Source organism: Gallinula chloropus, assembly GCF_964237585.1.
Source record: "Gallinula chloropus genome assembly, chromosome: 5".
Classification (NCBI taxonomy): Eukaryota; Metazoa; Chordata; class Aves; order Gruiformes; family Rallidae; genus Gallinula; species Gallinula chloropus.
Genome location: NC_140090.1, coordinates 70,430,844 through 70,451,914, shown reverse-complemented (window position 1 = coordinate 70,451,914; position 21,071 = coordinate 70,430,844).

Sequence of the window (21,071 nt, the reverse complement as noted above, 5' to 3'; positions counted from 1 at the left end):
CTTGAATCTTGTTTAATTCTGGGATCTGACCAGCTAGTACAGTGAACTTCACCTGCGTTGACCTTGAAGCAGATCCTTCACATAGTGGCTTTTAATCTGAAGGTGAACTGGACACCACTTTTTTGGCAAGTGAGAGCATTTTGCTTGGTAAAACTGTCACCAGGAAGAAAGAGAATTGTGTCTACTTTTGCACAAAAGCATGGTGGGAATGCATATAAATCCTGCCTCATTTGACCTCACTGGCACGTACAGAGGAGCAATCACTGAAGCTTCTGGGTTAATTAATCAAGGCTCTCAGAAATGCAGATTGTTAATGGTTTCAGGTGCCTTTCACCTTTCCTGTAGGTCCTGGTTTGAATACAGCTCAAATCAGGGGGGATTGGAGGAATGCAAGTGACTTCTGCCTGCTTTGTTCAGCAGAGCCAAGAACTGGTGACCTCAATTGAGCTTCCATTTCATCAGGTGCCTATGGGTTTAATATCAGAATAGTAATTAGCCATCTTAGTGGGCAGACTTGGGCTGAATATGTGTAGAAACACAGGCACTAGATGGGATTCCTTCAGGTCATGCTGGAGGGACTTTGGTCCATGATTGACTGGACACTTCAGGTTGTCACAGTGTGCTCTGTACTTGCTCTCATTTTCCATCACTTGCTCTCTTGCATGTTCCCTCTCTGAGGGAAAGGGGAATTAAAGGATATAATTTTCCCTGTCAATCAAGTAGATTGGTGTCTCTCGTGAGAACCCAACTGCACTCAAAGTCATTCAACTTATTTTGTAGCCATAAGAGTAACAGAAAATTTTTTCTAGTCCTGGATTGTATTTCCTTTTTTTTTCTTTTTTTTTTTCTGTAATTATAAAGACCCTTTGGTGTATTTTCAAGGTAAAATAGTTATCTCCTGAAGATAGAGGTGCCAGACTCTGTGTATATCCATGTTATTTTATGGGCTTTGTTATGGGGTCTGTATTTTCTGATCTATCTGTGTAATGCCTCACACAAAAGGATGCTGATCTTGGTCAGGGTCCACAAATTGTGGGAACATGAGGGTATTTTATCAACATTTAATGCAATTTTATGTATTTTTGTGTGTCTACACTCCGCTTCTGATAAACTACACCTCTTTATTACTATTTGAAAAGTCTTCATGCAACCTGATCCAAGGCAGACACAGAGGTAGGGAACTCTTAGAGGAAACAGTGAAGACCATGGGAGATAAGAGGAAGCAAAATTATTAGAGAAGAGAGGACCTTTGGGATACTTTTTCAGTTATTCTTCTCTTACAGTACTGAATTAAGTTGTTTAAACCTATAACTTGAAGGTTATAGGGAAGAAAGCATGCTCCCTGAGAATGTTTAATGCAGTTTTTCACCTGTTTGATGTGGTAACAAGATGATTTTTCACCTGTCTCTGGTGGTTACCTCTCACATTTCTTTCCTGTCCAAGATGGTACTTTGTTTTCTGGTAGACTGTGGGATTTCCATGGATATTTTTAGTTTCGAATGTGCCTGACAACACAAAAATAAAGGAGTTTGGGAACCTACTTGTAAATAACTGACCCCTGGAATTCTTCTGGGAAGCCAAAAGGTTTAGACTTAAAAGCCCTCAGGAAACGAAGCATTATTCATGTATGACCTCCGCAGTATGCTGTACTCTTGAATGCTTACATCCCTCAGGCCTGGCTTGATGTCCTCATCGGTAATAATGACCGAGAAGACGCCGAGAATAATGATTTTTTACTGTGTCCGCAAAAGTGCTGCTTTAGCAACTGTAACTTCTGCTTTAAAAGAGGATGTCATCAATGCAAAGGGCAGCTCTATATTTTTCTATGACTACAGCAGTACCATTACTGTCCAGAAAAATGACAGAGGAATGGATTTACTGTTTTAAGGACTCCTCAATAAGTCATTGGTTTCAGTGGAGAAGCGTTTGCCTAATTTATTGAGGAAGTAATCAGTCACCAGAAAATATATACCATACATTAAAGTAAGCCTTTGGGCCTCTGCCCAGCTCAACCAACTGACCTGACAGGTCTCTCTGAGGGTAGCCCAGACAACTAGACTCTGACGTTAGGTGGGTTTTTTTTCTTTAAGGTTTTTTCTTGGGTTTTTTTTTTTTTTCTTTCCTTCTGTCTTAGAAGCAGCATGGAAATATGAGCATGAGGGAGACACAAACTTGAGACATTTGAAAGCACCTTGCACAGAGAAAGGGGTTTTAAGAGTATGTCTGCAGTGGAGAGGACCAGGAGTTGTGGGCTTGCATTGCAGAGTGAGATCCAGGTTAGGTTTTAGAAAAAAACTATCTAACCAGAGAAATTATTATAGTTTTGAAATAGATTATCTAAATCCATTAAGTGTAGTTCTGTCAGTCCCTGGACGTTTTAAGATCAAGTAGGATATGGTATACCTGTAGGTCATTAAGGTAGCTTGAGACTAATATCTCTATGCCAAGCTTTTTACTCACCTTGAAAGAAATGTCCAGAGAGAATGAGGATGTTGAGGTTTAGAAAGATGAAACTGAACTAGTCAGATCACAGTGGAGCCATCCCAGCTCTTGTGGCCCAAGGTTACTTGCTCAGCGGAGGGAATGGAAGAGAGGGCAGTCCATAACCACAACCCAGAGTCCCTTGTCTCTACCAGGTATTATCCACCCCTGTAGTGAATCCACACTTATGGCCACACAGGGGGTCCTATGATCTCTGCAAGACTTGTTACTGAGGTTTGTCTTAACTGGTTTTCATGACTGCTTTGCAGATCTCTCTCCTCAGGGTCAGCATTTGTCCACCCGCTCATTTGCCATAGGTGGCAGTTCCAGGAACTGGAAATGGTCTCTATCTTTTCAAATACTTTCTGGAGGGCAGGATTTGGGTAAAAGTACTAGTTAGTGAATTTAGCCACAGGAGATGAGGGAAACTTAATGTATGCTGACCTGATACTGTGCTGTTGGTCTTGCCCCGCAATACATTAGAATGTCAGAGAATTGTACTCCTTGTCCCTGGTTTGAGGGGAATACATACAACAGCTATTAGCAAGTGACTGATACAGAGCATTCACCACCAGTCCTGTAGCATGCTCAAGAACGAACATATTTTACTGCAAAGTGATCAGCTCTACAGTGACCATTTTGTAGGTGACCTTTGCTCTTATGAGTGCTATTTACTTCTGATTCAAAAAAAAAAAAAGCTAACTGCAGCAGAATAAATAATAGGTTAAATAGCTTTATAAGTTATAATAGGAGTCTAATGAAAACATTTCCAAGGTTGAGCACTTCTGCTTCATATATGCCTTTTTGATTGAATGTCCTGAATTTGTACTCTAATGGACAATAGTAGAAGAGGAAAGAATAGAGTAATAGATATTGAATATTGCAAACTTAAGTTATTCCACTTCACTGATTTTGATATTTTTCTTATCAATCATCTCTGAAATGTTGTTATGACTAACATGAAAGTGTTTCAAGGCCAGGTTGGGTGGGGCTTTGGGCAACCTGGTCTAGTGGAGAGTGTCCGTCCGCATGGAAGCGGGGTGAACTAGATGATATTTGAGGTCCCTTCCAACTCAAATAGTTCTATGAACATCAACTTTCATTAAAAAGTTGATTTTGACCCCTTGTAGTCACAGTGAAAAGTGAACGTGTGAGCTGTGAGCAGAGAGATACATGGCATGGTTATTGTTTTTTTTTTAAAAAACAAACTCAAACCCACGACATTAAACTGCTAAACACAGTTTTCTTGAACTTTAGTGCTTTTAAACTCATGTCATGATTTTGAGACACATGATTCCTTGTTGTTAAAATCATTAGATTAAAAATACTGTGTATGTCAGCAGGCAAAGAGGTATCACTTCTAACGGTCAGGTTCATTCTGCAGGGGTGTTGTCATACTATTGATTTCTTCTGAAGTCTGCATCTTTACTATTGACTTTCTTAGCAGTGGAGATTTTTCCTGTACTCTTGGTACCAGTCCTGCTGATATCTGGAGCTGAAGCAAAGGCCTTGCCCTTTTTATTTGTATTGCAAGTGTTGTATAGAAGCTACATAGATCATTGAACAATTTCTGTAAAAACCAGAAAAAAGTATATTTTTTTAACTGAAAACTCAATTTTCAATTAAATGCTACATTTGTGTTGGAAAATGTGTCTGGTAAGTTGGGGAAATTTAGTGTTTTGGTAAAAAGTTTTAAAGTTCAAAGTCTTAAATAGCTAAATCAGGAAAGAGTGTTGCCCTGAGATCAGAAACTCCAACCTGTCTTTCTCTTCTTTGGGGCACATCTCCACCACTTGCTACATCTCCAGTAACTGCTCCTCTCATAAGCACCAGATAGATCATTTCCTTTCCGGAGAAGCACTAATGGTGCATCATAGAAAATGCATTACCCTCAAGATGCATCATTTACAAAAGTATTTGAGGTGTTTTAGCTACAAGTCTCATGAGGTACCATGAAAGAGTTCAATATCCACCGCAGTACTTTCTGTAATGGTACCACTACACACACTAATCCTTCCAAGTAGGTGTCTTCAGTCCTGGGATTTTCTTTCTCATTTTTGTTGATATGAAAAAGTTATTTTTAAGCTTCCTTGACATATTGTAAACCTTATCTACTCATTCAGGCTTTTGCTAGAGGCCTGTAGTTTCAGAAGGTTGAATTTCATTTTGCAGGTATGAGGGAATTTATTTGAGCTGGTTCTTAGTCAATTTTGTGTCTTGTTAATTGATGTTTTATCATTCTTGTACATGCATCCAGAGGGGATCTGCATTGGATCCATTTCTTTATGGTGTGAAAAATAAATAAAGTGACATAAAGAGTCCCTGAGGGACCATTCATCCCATTCACCAGTGGAATCTTCTGTAAAAAATTATGTGGATTCGTCATGGTCTCTAATTTTTCCAGAGGTCTGGTGAAGATCCCAGAAGAGAGCTCACCTAGTCAGATAAATCAGGTGTTAGTTTGCCCCTGGGCACATAACCTGTGTATAGAGATCTATTTGTAGTATTTGACATTTTCTAGTGCTCTTTCTGGGTGTGCAGAAGCAGAACTGTGAGGGAGAGACTAAAAATGTTTTTCTTGAAAATGGCAAGATGTCATTTCATGGCTTCTCATGATGGACCCTACCTTGTGGGACATCTTTAGAGGATCTTGTGGTTGTTTTCTTTAAAAAAAGTAGCAAGTGGTAAGAGAGCAGAGCTGGCTGCAGAGTACATGCTTTGAAGGATTTGAAATTTCTCCTCCAGTGTAGCAGTAGCGTTACAAAGCTATGGGTTTGCCAGAGCCAGACAGTTTAATTAACAAAACTTTGAATCTACTAACCTGAAAAGAGTTAGATGTCCATAAATATAGTTAAAAAACCCCAATTGATTCTGACAGAAACAAAAATCTGCCAGATGCCCTCCTAAATGACATTCATTTCCTATTAGGCAAGTAACTAAGTTTTAAGATACCTCTTGAGTATTTTAATGGCAAAAAAGACCATACAGTTGATGATTTATGTTGTCAGGAAGCTTGCGTATTTCAGTAAGCTCAGCATGTCCCTTTCAGAAACATTTTAGACAATTGCTGCTTATTGTGAGTTGTTTTTACTATTACTAAACCATTTATAGTGGGCTGAGTAGGAACTTAGTATGGGCCTTTTCCCTGAAAGCTTTTCTTTAATGTATCCTTCATAGTGTGTACATATAGTATCACTTAGTGAAGGTTTAGTTCAAGCTAGCATTAACTTCATGCCTCTCTCTAAATTGTAAGCTGAGAAAGACATTTTGCACAGATTTTGCAGGTGACTGAGGTTTTATCTTTCTACTGCCTGTTTTCTCCATTTACAACTCAATTTTTTTTCTGTTTTGTTTACTAAAACATATTTATCGAGTCAACTCCTAGACTGGATATGGAAATCTCTTGCTGAATCCCCAAAGAGCTGATTGGTGTAATGATGCCTTTGTTCAAATAAACAGCATGTGTAAAATAAAAGTTTGGTAGGAACTTCCCTTTTGTAATTCCAGATCATATGGCCAGCACAGCCATAGGACTGAAGTCATGCACATTGTGAATATTTCTGAGAATTTTTACAGAAATGGCCTTCATTTGAATGTATCCAGGGCTTGCCATTTTTTTATTTACTTCTCATTTACCTCTTATTTGTTCCTGACTTCTGATTTTGCTCCTCAAGTTCTTTGCTTTCTTTCCCATGTTGTTAAAGGATCTTGATGAATTTCTATTTCTTTCATGTTCCTTTCCCCCCATCCTGCCTCACTTCCTTTTTTCCTTTTCCCCTTCTTATTTCTTTGATTGTTGCTGGGGAATAAGGTTATAATTTAGTCAGTGTGTTCTGCTCTGCTGCCTAAAAAAATTCCACTCTCTTTCTGGACAGTAAATAACTCTTGAGCTTGCCTGCCTGTCTTTTAGCTTACTCTTTTTCTATTATTATGGAGCCTTGCCCTGCTGCTACAATGTGCTCTCATCCTTCAGTGGAAACGTCTTCCTTCCTCTGACCTCTCTGCCTTCTCTGCTTCATGCCTTACACTTCTGGGCTGCATGTGACACAATAGAGTTGGATGTCTATTGTTAGGGATTGCAAAGAGATGATCAACCCCAAGGCCTTCTCTTCAACAGCTACTTAGGAAGCAACACCTTCTCTGCATTTCCTGTGTCCCTAGCTGTAATTTGTAAATCTTGTTTCTCATTTAAAACCTCAAGCCCCTGCAGAATGATAGTTGTGGGAAATCAGATGTTAAGTTGTTCTAATGAAATGTAAAGGAGAGCCAGTAGTGGGCTAAAGACAAGACAGGAGATGGAATAAGCATGAACAAATGAGTGGGGGTCTGGGCAACCTGAAAGATTACTGCAGTTATGGGTTGATTGAGTCTTTAATTGAGCCTTAATGGACCACCACATAGTAAGTTTATTTTCAGGATAGTCATTAGAGAGACTCTTATAAATGCTTTTGCAATTAAGGGCAACAGATCTGAATTACTGAGTCTGACATAGATACCTTGTAGGGTGCTCAGTAACTCATTTAAAATCTTTATACCTTAATTCTGTTAAATAGCAATAACCTTTTTACTGATGTCCATTTAGACTGTGAAGCTTAGGAGCTGAGTGAACCGCACCTGGGCAACAGACCTTCTGGTGCAGAAACTGCACAAAGTCTTCAATCCAGAATCTGAATGCCTCTTTTGGATTGTGACTTTATAGTCTGATGAATCAAAACCTCTAGGTCTGTGCTAGAGGTTTTCAAGCTCTGTAGTTTAGCTGAACTCATATGGGGATTTTAATCATGTTATTGAGTCTCATCTGGAGACTTCATGCCACAAATGACTTGACTGATACACACACGATGATACTGGGGAGCAAGGACTTGAGAGAAAATGTGAAAAATCCAAGTCCAGAATGCAATAACTATCAAGCAATTTTGTTTACTTCAATTCAAATATATGTCTTCTATCACCATTATTTTTATAAAGAAACATGATTATTCACATGTACCTGTATATGTCTGTTTACCATCCTAAGGATAGTCATTGCTGATGCATTAATAAAAAGTATCCTCATCGCAGAAGCAATAAGGAAACTAAAACTGAAATAAGAGATCATTGCACATCATGGAGAACTTGTTAAAGATTCATCAAATCAGAAGTTATACAACCTGCAGGAAGAATGGATATGAATTAGGAGGCATCAGCCTCTCCCTGCTATGAACAGGTTTGGGAGTCTCAGGAGTATTTCTAATATCAAGAGACTCATGTTTCCAAAACTGTACCTGGCACTAGATGGCTGTCTGGTTGCTACACTGTAAGAACAAATGTCAGAAGTGTGAAGCATAAACACAGGCATAGCCTGGGGAAACTGATTGACTGGGACAATGTAGGCAGTCTGGTCCTCTTTCACATTTTATCTGACCTAGCTTCTTCTCCAGAATTACAATTGCATCTCATTCCACAAAGTGCAGTAGAGGTATAAAGTGGGGTTTATTTCAACTAAGCTTTCAGCACAAAAATCTGTATTGTCTGTGAGTTCAGAGAACAAAAAACATTTTATAATTCCCAATTTTTAGTGAGGGTAAGCACTACTTATCTACCCACCCTCATTATGCAGCAGTAGTTGTCCCAGCCTTATTAGGACATCAGCTCAAGTCTTTGTCTACTGATATTTAGAAAATCAATCTTTTTCCTGGTAATATTTAGGACAGAATTTTAGTATTTCCCAAATAATCACAAAGCCTTAGTATCCAAAAATCTGAATTCATATAGAAATAAGTTCTCTTTCACATGTTTATGTAACCTACTGACAGTGTGATTGAGACTTACTCCAGTATTACTGGGTTTTATAATACTGGGTTTAATGTTTAGCTTTTCCTATTGAGAGTTGTGCTTTTGGCTACTCGGGTTCTTAGTTCAAATTTCTTTTTTTGCTATATAAGATGGTGCCATCACAGACTGTGCATGCACATTTCTGTTTTCATACACATAAATAACATTTTTCTCTAGTATATAGTATACTAGCTAATAAAGAATACGCTATACTAAGGCATATGGCCTTTTACATACGTACATAGACACAGCAGCCCCTTCCACACACACACGTTTTCTTGTTGTTAATGTGTTTAAGAAGAAAAATCTTTGTGCCATTCACTACTGCTTGGTACTTCTTGATATTTTTTGGGCTTTTGAAAAAATCTAATCCTCAAAGGCAAAAAGAATCTCTGTTGAGAGAGAGTAGAGATGGTGGTTTTTCTTTTAAGACCATAATAAAAAGCAGAAGGGATTGGAACAATGTAGCATGAGTATTTCTTATTTCTTTTTTCTCATTTTCTTTGCAAGACTCATTGAAAACTGCACCATTGATGGGTAAGTTAACATGGATAGAAATGGATTTTAAAATGGATTAAATATCAATTTGAAGTTAACAACCTAAGAATCAGCCAAATCCACAGAGATTATTGAAACAAACATCAAAAGACACATTTCAGGACAGATGGTGCTAGGAATTAAAAAGGGAATTTACTATTGATTCTGGGCAGCCTTCTGGGGCAGTCCCATTATTGCTGAAGTCTGAGTGGCTTCAGGTTTTCCTCATACTTTTTTCCTCATACTGTATCTTCATGGTCCCCTTACTGCTCTTTCCTGCTTCTTTCTCAAAAATGTTGCTGTTTTCCAGTGGGTAGAATAGAGTGGAGAGCTGTTGAGAACCCTCCAGAGAAGACCTGATCAGCCCAAGCGGCAAGCTCGATTGCAATAAAGTTCTTAAGTGAAGAAATGCAGTGAATAGTTTGTAGGAATTTATCCTAGATGAGACATGAATGACTTCCACATGATTGAGAATGAAATTCCCAGAGCTGACAACTGCAGCAGAAACTGCTTAGGCTTCAAAGCCAATGAAAAAGCACTGGGCACTGGCCTTTTGGGGGATTCATTTGCCTACCACCATGACTTTTAGGTGACTCTCAGATCTTGCAGTAGTGGTACCAGAGAAGAAAAAGTAATGAGTTTTCTTCCTGTGTTAGAAAACACAGAAAAAAGAAGGGAAAAGATTCTGGAAAGGGATTTCTGGCTGGGCAGGGAGTTCTGTAAAAGCCGCACTGTGTTTTTTAGGTAACAGCAATCAATTTTGCATTATCTTCTGTCTCAGGAAATGCTCAAATGACCTTCTAAAGGTCATCATACTGGTCAGGCTGATCAGGAACAGGCAGAAGAAACAACACAGGAAGGAGTGAAAAGACCAAGGATGTGTTGCTTTGGCACAAAATTACGTTATTAAGGAAAAAATAAATGAAGCAAGAAAGGAGTTTAAAAGACCAGACTCTGTAATTACCAAAGTTCCCAGTTTTGGAGTCTGGATAACAAACCAATATAATTTTTCATTTGTGAACCCAAATTTTTTTTAGTGGGTATTACTCAAGTCCAGTAAGAGTGTTTAGATGCACTAATTATGAAAATCACTATTAATAACTGCTTTAGGAGGGCTTAAATTAAAAAAGTTTACTTTCTCAAGAATATCATCATCTGTGTCATAGAAAGCTTTGAGAATGACTATGTTTACAGATCATATCAAATACTCAAGGCATAAGATGGATAGTTGTTACTACTATCAAGTACAAGAGAATATGAAGACTTCCTTAGAGATCCCTCTGTAAGGCTTAGGCATGTAAACTCTTACGGGGACATTGGCATGTTCAAAGTTTCACACTGATTGTACTGAAATATCTTCTGTAGTGCATAACAATGATATTCCATTTAACACTGGGGAAATCTGTATTATGCTTTATATTCACAGCCGAAGAGAAACTGATCTGGGACCCATGAGTGAGGTGTGCATGATCATGTACTCAATGCAAAAAGAATAAATTCAAAATAATTTACTTTTATGCCTTGTGCTTTAAAAAGGTCAGATTCTAAGAGACAGAAACAATTATGAGCTAAATTTGCAGGGGGAAAACATTTAAATGGAAAAATGTAAAAAATAATTGGGACTTGTTTATGAACATTTACTAAATGCCAAAAAATCATAGTGATGTTGTTTGAGGAAAACACTAAGTTGCTTTAAAAAAGCCCCCATATCCATTTAGAATTAAAAGGAAAATAAACCAGTCTGAATGTATGTATCTATATATGAGTGATAAATGGAAGCAAAAAGGTACATAGAATTTGTAGTTAGGTGATGTAAAGATAGCACCAACATTTTAATGTTTTTTTCAAAGTATGTCAAAAACATGAGAAATATAACAATGGCACTGTTACATTACTGGGACTTCTCAATAATACTGAAATAAAGTTTACTGTTGCAGTTCTCAGAGTCAATAAATATTAACATTAGATGATGGTCACAATGAAGAAGTAATTTCAACTCTGACAAAAATCTAGGATAGTGTCAAACATAACTTTTAAAATTGTCAGGTACATATAGCTTGCAGCTAAGAAAAAGAAAAGAAAAGCAGTGGTCAATGTCCATTAATATTGATTGATTCTAGGAAGGCAAAGCATATCCCAGAGAACCTGAATAAATTCACCACAATACCAATATTTGAAAAAAGAAAACAGGATGATTTAGGTAATTACAGGTTTGTCAGCTCACTATCAGTTCTGGGCAAAATAAAGGCATGTCTGAGACAAGACTCTAGCAATAAAAGAGTTAATGAGGGGGAAATAACAAATGCCAATCAACATGTTTTTATGAAAAGGCTCTTGTTTAACTGAATTGAACCTATTTTTCAAAATGAAATTTCATATCTGTTTTATAAATATAATATTGTTGATATAATAGACCTCTCTCAAACATTTGGAATGATACTCGCATGATATATTGATTTGTAAGCCAGAGTGATACAAAATCAATGGGGCACACATAGAATGCATTGAAACCTCGTTAAACAGTGGATCTCAAAATCTAATTACAAAAGAGAGATTTTTTGTCAAATGTCTGTGTTTCCCTCAAGAATCTGCTCAGACCTACAGTATTCAACAAATATAACAGCAACTTGGAAATAAAAATTAGACGGTAATTATGGATCAAGTCTATAAATAACACAGGCTTGGGGGACCATGGAAGGGAACAGATTGCTGAGTGATCTGGCAGTTTGAAGATATCAGGGAAACAGTATGTGTTTCAGCTGAGCCAAATCGAAGTTTATATGTCTGCAGAATAGAAGTACAGGATATGCACATAGCATGGAAGACTTCTGAAGGCAGTGGCAGAAAATAAGTCATGGGGGTCATAGTCTTCATGCTCACTGAGCATGGTTCAAAAAGCTGGTGTAATCTTCGAAGGTTTAAATGTGAGCGATCTCAGTAGGAGTAGGGAGGTTAAATTAACTCTGCATTTGGCACTAGTGAGATTTCTGCTGGAACACTATTTGGTTCTGGTGTCTACACTTCAGATGGATATTGATGAATTGGATGGGATTCAGGGAAGAGCCACATGAATGCTTACAGGTCTGGGAAACGTGCCTTGTTGTGAAAGTCTCAAGCAACTCTATTTAGTTATCAAAAGAAGGCCCAGAGGGTGACCTGATTGCAGTCTAAATATATCTGCAGAGGGAAGGGAAAGGGCAAAAGGAATAAATTTGATAAAGCTCTGCAATGTAACAAACAAAGGTGAAACAGTGACTACTAGTTCAAACAAGACAAATACCAGCTAGAAAATGAAGCACAAATTTGAATAGTGAGCAAACTAACCACTGGAACAACCTGCTAATGGCTGCAGTAGATTTCCTATCAATGGAAGTTTTAAATTCAACCTTGGATTTATCTTTTCTAAAAATAAAATGTTAAGAAAAAACCCCTCTGGTTCATGGATTTGGAATCAAAATTAATAGTGTGAAGACCTGTGCCTTGTGTTATGCATGTCATACTAGACAATCACCAGGGTCTTTTCTGTGCTTGAAACCATGTATGAATCTTTTTTCTCCATACTGACTTCAGGGGATGAAATTGAGCCAAAAGAAATAGAGACAGACTATGAAGTAAAAGCCTCTAGCTGTGACTCCCATTAATTTCTGGAATGGTCTCCCAAGAGACGTTGGGCACCTTACTAGGTTATTTAAAGGGAAGGTGGTAAATATAAAGGAACAAATACCTCAACATTGAGGCAGTGACCAGGGTAATAAGCTCAGGCACATTTTCTTACCCTGTTTTTTATAGTGCTGAGCATTTAATGGAGCCACAGCTGGAAACAAAACACACAGTCTTCAAGACTTGCTTTATTCCCCAAAGCTGTCATTCCCCAATGTTTGTCCTGTTAAAAAAACGGAAGCCCACCTTTCTGGGCTCTAACAGTGACCACTGTTCCCTCCACTCCTTTATAACTCAAATTGAGAACTGAAAGAAGGAGCTAGCTAGATCATTCCTAGTAGAAACGTGAGCAACCAAGGAAGAGACAGGACACTGAGAACGTTTCTCTGCCCTATGTTGCCTGGGGGCTTGTTTGCCTTCCCACCCTGTGCCAATCAGTTCCTTTTAGCATTTTTTTTTCCATGTGCTGCACTCTCTTCCTTTGGACAGCCTGTATTTTAGGGGGGACATTGAGGCACCATGTCTGGTTTAGCACTGTAGAACAATCTCTGAAGTGCACTGATCTCTGATCATATCTCAATATGTAAACATTATGGAGGAAGACAGGTTATTTCAGTTAAAAATAAATATTCCTGCAAAAAGAAATGGATACAAATTTTCTACATCCAACTTTCCATAGTGGTCTTGCAGGATCTAGGAGAGGGAAAAGCCAAAATAGGTGATATTTTCATCAAGTGATTACCTGCGGTATCAAAGAACTGATGTGGCTAAGGATTTTGAAGGTTGTATCTTCCTGCAAATGCTTGTGTTTCTAACTTTACATCACATATTCCTCTACTTTGGGAGGTCTCCAGTGGCTGTGTATTTCATATACAGTATAAATCCATAAGCCTAATGCTGTCTGTCGTATTCAGAAACTCACTGTTCTCATATTCATGACATGCAAACATCTGTCATTCAAACCTGCTCATAAATCCAAATTCAGTAATAGGAGTCCTAGCATGTTCCTATTTATCAAGGAGCAGAATGGTGACCCTGGACATAGAATTAAATGGCAGCAATATTGTAGTTGCAGCTTATAAAGTAGTAGAAATTCTGGTGTACCAGAAAGCTGAAATTTCAAAATTAATAGAATCTCCCTAAACACTGCATGTTAAAGACAGTTTTTTGCAGTGAGGAAAATTAATTTTCCTTAAAAAAATTGTAGAAGAAACAAACATCTCTTTCTTCCAAATCCAGTTTATGACCACAAAGCCCGAAACCATGTTCAGTTTTTATGATCACTGCAATATAAATTGCCAGACATTTAGGTTCCTGTCTGCTTGGTTTTTTTCTCTTGGAGAAAAAAAAAAAAAAGAATATTATGTGTTAGACTAAAAGGCCATTTTTCTCAGAAAAAAATAATTAAAAATCGGTGTTATAACCTTTCTTCAGGCTGTGACAGTTTTGTCTGAACTTTAAGGATTCTGATATTGGCTCTTTCCAAAAGCAACAGGACACCTGTGAGTAGGGACTCGGGAGTTTAACCAGGACTGAGATTTCTGAACAAAAGTTATTAAGGAAGTGCTGAGTAGTATTTGCTCTAAGTTGTGGATACTGGTATTCTTTAACCCTGGTCTCCTAAGTTTGCTGAGCTCTGCTGGCTGGTGCTCCAGGGGAAGTTACAGTGCTTTTAGTTCTGCAGCTAATTGACTGAGGCTACAGTAGTAACTTGCTGTTGATGAGGTCTAATTGAAAGCGCAGGGCTTGCTGCATTAACACCATGTTCTGAGCGTGAGCAGAGTGCTCACCACAGCCAACTGCATCGTGGGCTCATGCCAGCTCTCCTTCTATCCCAAGCTAAAAAAAAAACAAGGCCTTTATGAACAAGAAGAACCCAAATAACACTGAGCAACACTTTAAGGGGGGGGAAAAAAAAACCACAAGAGGAAAGGCTTACAGTCTGTACGTAAATGCAGTGTTTTTTTCTCCATTTCTGAGCATGTTTAAGTCACTTCAGTGTGGGAGGTGGGTAGGTCACCTTGTTCACTAGACCCCAGCATTAGGATTGGATTTTGCTCTAGCTAAGAATCAGTGTAACTCAATACCCGTCAGAGAGTGGTGACACTTAGGTGTGGTCTTGAATATTATTCCATCCCCTTTCTGGGGAAAAGTTAGGATTTAGATACCAGCAAGCCTGTAATGGTCAGCTTAGGAGCATGGCTGGTTTTAATCTTGCTGTCTGCAAGCGCTGTTCTGCGGGGACATGCTGTTTTTGCTGCATGGTAACTCAGGAGCTTCTGCCCTGTGCAGTTAAAGTGTATGTGGTTTACATCATCTCAGTGAGGGTGAAGCTCCTCAGGGAGTAGGATGTTGCAATGTGGAGCACAGCAACGCCAAAATATTTTAAAAGTCTGAGCTTTAGCCAATTCCATTTCAAGGACAGAGCATTCTCGACTCGATCCCAGTGTCTCTGCAGCAAGCACATCTCTGACTCATCAAAATCTACCCAAAGCCAAATTGATTTCTTTTTGCTTGATTTTATTCTTTCACTTTGGCCACTGAAGTCTAACAAATAAGATATCCCCTCCCGGCAGGCAGCTTATGATGGCTGTGGCAGCACCATGGTTTGGAAGGTCACTTTCCTCTAAGGTGGCTTTTCTCCACTGAAGCCAGGAACCAGCTTTTCAGAGCTTCCCTGGGGCACCCAGGGCAGTGAGAGCAGAGGCAGGAAGGATTCTCTTTGTAAAAGGAGTCCTGAGGTGGATGATCAAAGTGTTTTGTGTAATGCACATCCATCCTGAGTCTTGACCCTCATGTTCTGGCACCTCTGGTGATGTTTTTAGGATGGATCTAAATGTAACCCTCTCAGCATTAATCCCCATATTTTTGGAGTGATATAGGGTTATGATGACAGCTTCTGGTAAGCCATGATGTATTTTGCCATCATTTTTGACTGCAAAGAAAAGGAAATTAAGTCACTGCTCAAGTCAGAGTTCCCCTAACCTGTACACCCTTCTCTTTGTCCTTTTTCACAGGGTATCCCACCACTCTCCTCAGGGATACAGATCCATTTCTCAAGATAGGTGGTGCTTGCAAATATGTAGAAAACTATGTCTTTTTGGAATTAAGTTTGACTTCTTCAAAATGATTCGGTAGCTCTGTCTGGGCCTTGAGCATGCTTAGAGGCAGGTTCCTACCACAAAGCTTAGAAGCAGAGCTGGAGTCTAAAGCTTGTGCATAAGAAATATGTCTCTGTATGAGCCCAGTTCCAAGGATGTGAGACACTTTCAAAGCATGCATTGCATTTAGATTTGTATTTAAAATACTTCACAATATTGGTTTGCTAAATATTTTCCCTTATGCTTAGTCACTCTGCACTATATATAGTACAAAAGACTGTCCGCTTAATCACATACAATTCTATTTTTAGCTCAGGTAACCTTATGTTTCTATTTTCCTTGTTATGCCAGCACAGATCACAGATCTGCTTCATGATATGCTTAATCAGATACTGTGCTCAGTTTCTGGACAATAAGAAAATGCTCACAGCATTAATGCCAGGACTAAAGCATGGGGAGTATCATGGAAGTAAGGACAGGAGAATAAGGATAAAGAAACAAAGGACAGGAAGAGTATGGTGCTGTAGTTTTGCTGTTAGTCATAAAAAGCAGGTCCCTTTCAAACAAGAGGGAAGAGACCTGGTAGTGAAGGAACCTGCCTTCCCCTTTCCCATGTGTTTTTCAGGCTTTTATTAGTAGAGGTTTTCATCCTCCTGTATATCTGAAGTCATATACCAGCGCACTCTCACAAAAAATCACTTGAAAAGAAAATAATAATCTTATTTGCTGGATAATTAACAGTGAGCAATATAATTTTGTGCTATTTTCACTGAAATTCTTTATCTCGTAGTGGTATAGACAGAAAATATATTTCAATTATACAGCTATGCATGTCTTTTATATTAGGTGGAAATGTTTTAATAGACGTTTCAGTTATCCATTTATTGATCTTAATGTATTTTTAATATGCAGGCACCGGTCTCTGCTAACTGAGATATATCTGCTTTTCCCTAGTTGAGTTCTACAAATTAAAAGTAATTCTTTCTCTCTTCCAATAAGTTGTATATGGTGGGCTTCTGTCTTGTGGGCAATATCTGCTACAAACTGTCTTTTAATTTACGAGATTAATCTGTGCTCATAAAAGAAGATCTGAAAGTGAGTAGTAGAATTTGGCTGCAGGCTCCAGGAGAAGCAGGATCAGAGAGAAATGTTGACCTAGGATTTTTTGCTGAGGTGAACTTTCTTTACCTTTAAGGATCTATCTGAAGATCCTTACAGGGGAACAGTGACATTCTATTTGGGCTATTTTGAATGTCATAACACTTTTCAATGTTTGTGATTATACATAATTTAGATAGCTGAATGTAGGAGGATTTGGTTCTCATCCATTCTGACTGCTTTATCCACCCGTAGGGCGTCACTGATTCCTGCTTTCAAATGCTTTGTATCCCAAAAATTCCGGAGGGTTGTTCTCTGGGCCAAAATATACCTCACATGCAGTACTGGACATCTACCTGCCACAGGCATTTCCAATCATTTGCAAAAGGATTAAAAGTCAATGAGGAATTTTCTTTTAGCCTTCCGATACGGGTGGGGGTGTAAGGATTAACATCTTTTTATTTGTCAATGTAGTTATTTTGGTCAGCTGAGCACTGGGATAACTGGGAACCTTCATCCTGCGATCTGGATTATTCCAGCAGTCACTTTACATATTGTGTCATCTTCTCTCTGTTGGTCAATGTGAATCATAATTCCTGTTTTCTAAAATGTTTCCAAACAACCGACTCTCTGAAAGGGCTATGGATCGATTCTGATTGTTTCTTATGCTAAAGTTCTCAAAGGAAATATCCTTTCTCCTGGTGAAACTGGGAGCTGATTATGTTCAAATATCTCTGAAAAGATCATCTTGCATAGGTGAAACATATTTCCAAGAGTCCCAACATGAGACAGTAGCAATGAAAGCAAAAATGGGATAAGATTTGATGCACAAAGGCAAAACACAAGAAGAAATCCATCAGAAGATTGTATTAACTTATTCACACAGGAATCGCAAGGAACAGGGGACAGTAAAGAAAATAGTAAAAGGAAGATGTCTGTGTATCTTCCACTTTCACCTTGGCAGAAAGCAAGCAATGAGCAGAGCCAAGGAGGAAATGAAAGAAATCGTAGGTGCAAATTACAAACTCAATAATATATAAAATACTGGAGATGTTATAAGTGCTGAGCATGAAGCTGGAGGGTGTGAAAAGACATGAAAGGTCCTTTGAATGGCACAGCAACCAACACAGTAGCAAGTGTGACAGATTTTTGAGTGTAGTGAATTCACTTAAGTAGATGGAAATGTTGTTTCCTGTTATTACTTCTTGGCCCCTTCTCTTCACTTTCCAGAATAATGAGGACAAAAAATTGGGGGGAAGAAAAAAACCCTTTTCATCATAGAGAAAAGAGGTGTCCCTTGTGTGATATCTTTCACCTGCTCAGTTCCAGCCTGGAGGTTGCTGTCAAGTATTTTTCATCTCTAGTCATGCATCTTTAAACAGGGCGTGATTCATCGGGAGAGCAGGGTGGCTGTGACCATTCTCTGCCCTGTATGAATCTATTGGATAACCACCGTGCTACTGGGAACCATGAGTCCATTGTTAGAGGGTAGCATCAGCCCCAAGAGGACTCCTGGAAAATAAGAGGGATCTTCCATTTGCAACCCAGAGCACTTCCACTCGGGAAGCTGAGGGAAACAGCATATTTTTGGCTCCCACAAACTCAGTACTGTTAAGTTGATACACCTGTCATCTGTCTTAACAGTAGTATACTGAAACCAATTTTCTTTCCTAAGCCTGTCGTCTGCTAGTTGGTATCAGTCTTACACTGATTGTTATTGTAGGGCAGAGTTTATTCTTCCCCATGCTGATATTTTATGGAGCAATGGCATGCTTTTCCATTTCAGTGCAGGGAGTTAATATCCTCATTTATACTTAGACAAGGCTGGGGATACATTTCTCTTCACAGAAATAAGCCAGCAGTGTGTAAAAAGGATAATTTTCCTACACAACATAAAAGTGATCTTTCATTGTTCTGTGAACTTTGGGTTCTGGATACAGAATGAGAGAATGTGTTCTTGCAAATTGAAAAAAAAAAACCAAAACCAAACACCAAGCACCACAGAACTTGCTCTCATACTACGGAGAAATAAGAGCTAGTGCCCCTTGTAAAATTAGTTGACCCGTAAGTGTCACACACAATGTGGGTGCACCAATACATGCATCTATAAAATGGACTGTTTTATTAGTGAACTGTCACAGTAGTGGTCATAAAGATGCTTATAGAGGGGAAACAGCATGGTGCACCTAGTAATACACTAAATTAAGAAACATGCAATCCATTCCTAACTCTTCCAATTTGTGTGGCTTTGGCAGATTCGCTTCCTTTCTTTTAATCTGTGTCCCTCTATCTCAGCAAGCTCCTTTGTAATCTCCAGGTTCACCAAACACAACACAAAAAGCATGCAATCCCATTGATGAACTCTACATTATGCTATGATATATGTAATAATGCAACTGAAAGGATAATCATGCCTTTGTGTTAATCCTCTTGTAAGAAAAACCCGTAATCTCCCAGAACAGGATGTATAGGCTATTAACTTGTTCCTAGACCAATCTTTTGACAGCAGGCCACAGAGCATTAACAAATAGATGTATTTCTCATGGTTTTGTGAGTGGTTTTCCCAAACATTAAAAAAATCTATCTGCATGAGCAGAGATGAAAGTTTTAAAACTATAAAACTTTCAGATCTATAAAAATGACATGTTTATAATTGAATATTTCTAGAACACTTGCTCCATTATTATGTAGGTATTATAAGGATGACATGATATAATGTCTGTATAAAGTGCTGGAAGCATTTGTGTATGTGTCTGTGTGTATGTTAAGCATGATACTACATTTCTAGAGGGTGACATGAGCATTCCAGCAATTAGCTAGAGAGGGGGCCCTTAAAATTGCAGCACTGATTCATGCTGCAGAAGACAGCAAGAGCAGAAAAATTTCAGGATTCAGCCAATTATAAACAAATAAATAAAACTTACAGACTGGGGGAAGAGGTGAAAGGTTCAGAAAGAGTTCAAAGGAACCAACAAGAGACCCAGCCTGTTGCTTCATCACACATTTACAGAGTGAGCTGGTGGATATTTTCTGCCGAAGTTCTACCCAGAGGGAGGGATAGGTGTGAATAAAGGAAGCATCCCATGGATCCTTGTGGATTTAGGCATGCTAGCTGGTGCTGGAGTGAGCCTCTGAAGAAGGACACTTCTGGTACAACAGAAAACCTTCTCTGAGGAGGTCTAAAAAGAAGACAGGAACTCAGTGATTGTGGAGGATAATCTTTAAATAAGAAGCACTGGAGTCTGGGAGGCAAGCAATGATGTACAAGAAGTGTCTTGCAGTAACAGCCACCTTACTGCTTTCAGAAGGTTCCCTTCAGATAGGACTGATAAACCAGCTGCTCTACAGCACATGTAGTTTTATCTGACATCCTGGAATACTCACTAGGTCATGAAACAAAAGGCAGGAATCATGGTATAGGTGATTTTGGGAAATGCATGTATACATTGAAGGTGGCAAGGTTTGTTAACCAAGTTTTGCAGATCCAAGTTCTGCATCAAAGCATGTGTTGGTTACTGGGAATGAGACTGGCACTCAAACACATTAATATTTTGGTAACACATATATTCAGCTTTCTTTGGTGATACGAATAGTCCTTGTCCTTATCCCTTGGTGCCACAGCCAACTCAGTTGTTTTTCGGTTGAACCAGTTTTCCACTCTGGCTCTCTATCTGGCCTCACAAAGTCTCATGCTAGCACCGTGGATGGTAGACAGCAGGGATAAGAGCGGGAAGATGGGCATGGAGAAGCAATAACAAAAACTTCTTAAGTGCTACTGACACCAACTTCTAACCATTGCTAGACAGGAGATTGAAATAGCCTCTTTTGGTGCATTCTGAACCTGCCAGAAGGGTTCTCTATTTCTGTGCCACTTGAAGAGCTATCTTTCCCAGGATAGGTTGATGGTTTTGATGAGCTCTTCATAGTTAAAATAATTAAAAGTGAGGACCCTTCTGCAAGGTTATGCACTCAATTTGTATTTTGACAATAGTACCAATGTCATCCCATGTATTTTGAATATCAGTTGTTCACTGTGAATTCATCTTAATACTGTTGCCACTTCTGTCAGCACCTCCTTACCTTTGGGAGAGCGTTAGAAACCAAACTACCAACTGCTAGCACTTCTTCTAGAAGACCTGTCCTGAATAGGAAATTGGAGTCTATGTTTTCCTTTCTAAGACAAATGTATGTCAGACTGGAAACCTATGGAAGAAGTCCATCAAATTCTTACTTAAACCCATGCCTCTGCAGCTAATGATATTTGGAAGGATTTCACCTTGCTAGAACTGGTGCTGTGCTGACTTTTTCCTTTCTATTGGGAATGGGCTGCATTCTACTTTAAGAATCTCTGTAATTTCCTTATCTGTCATCCCAAACAGT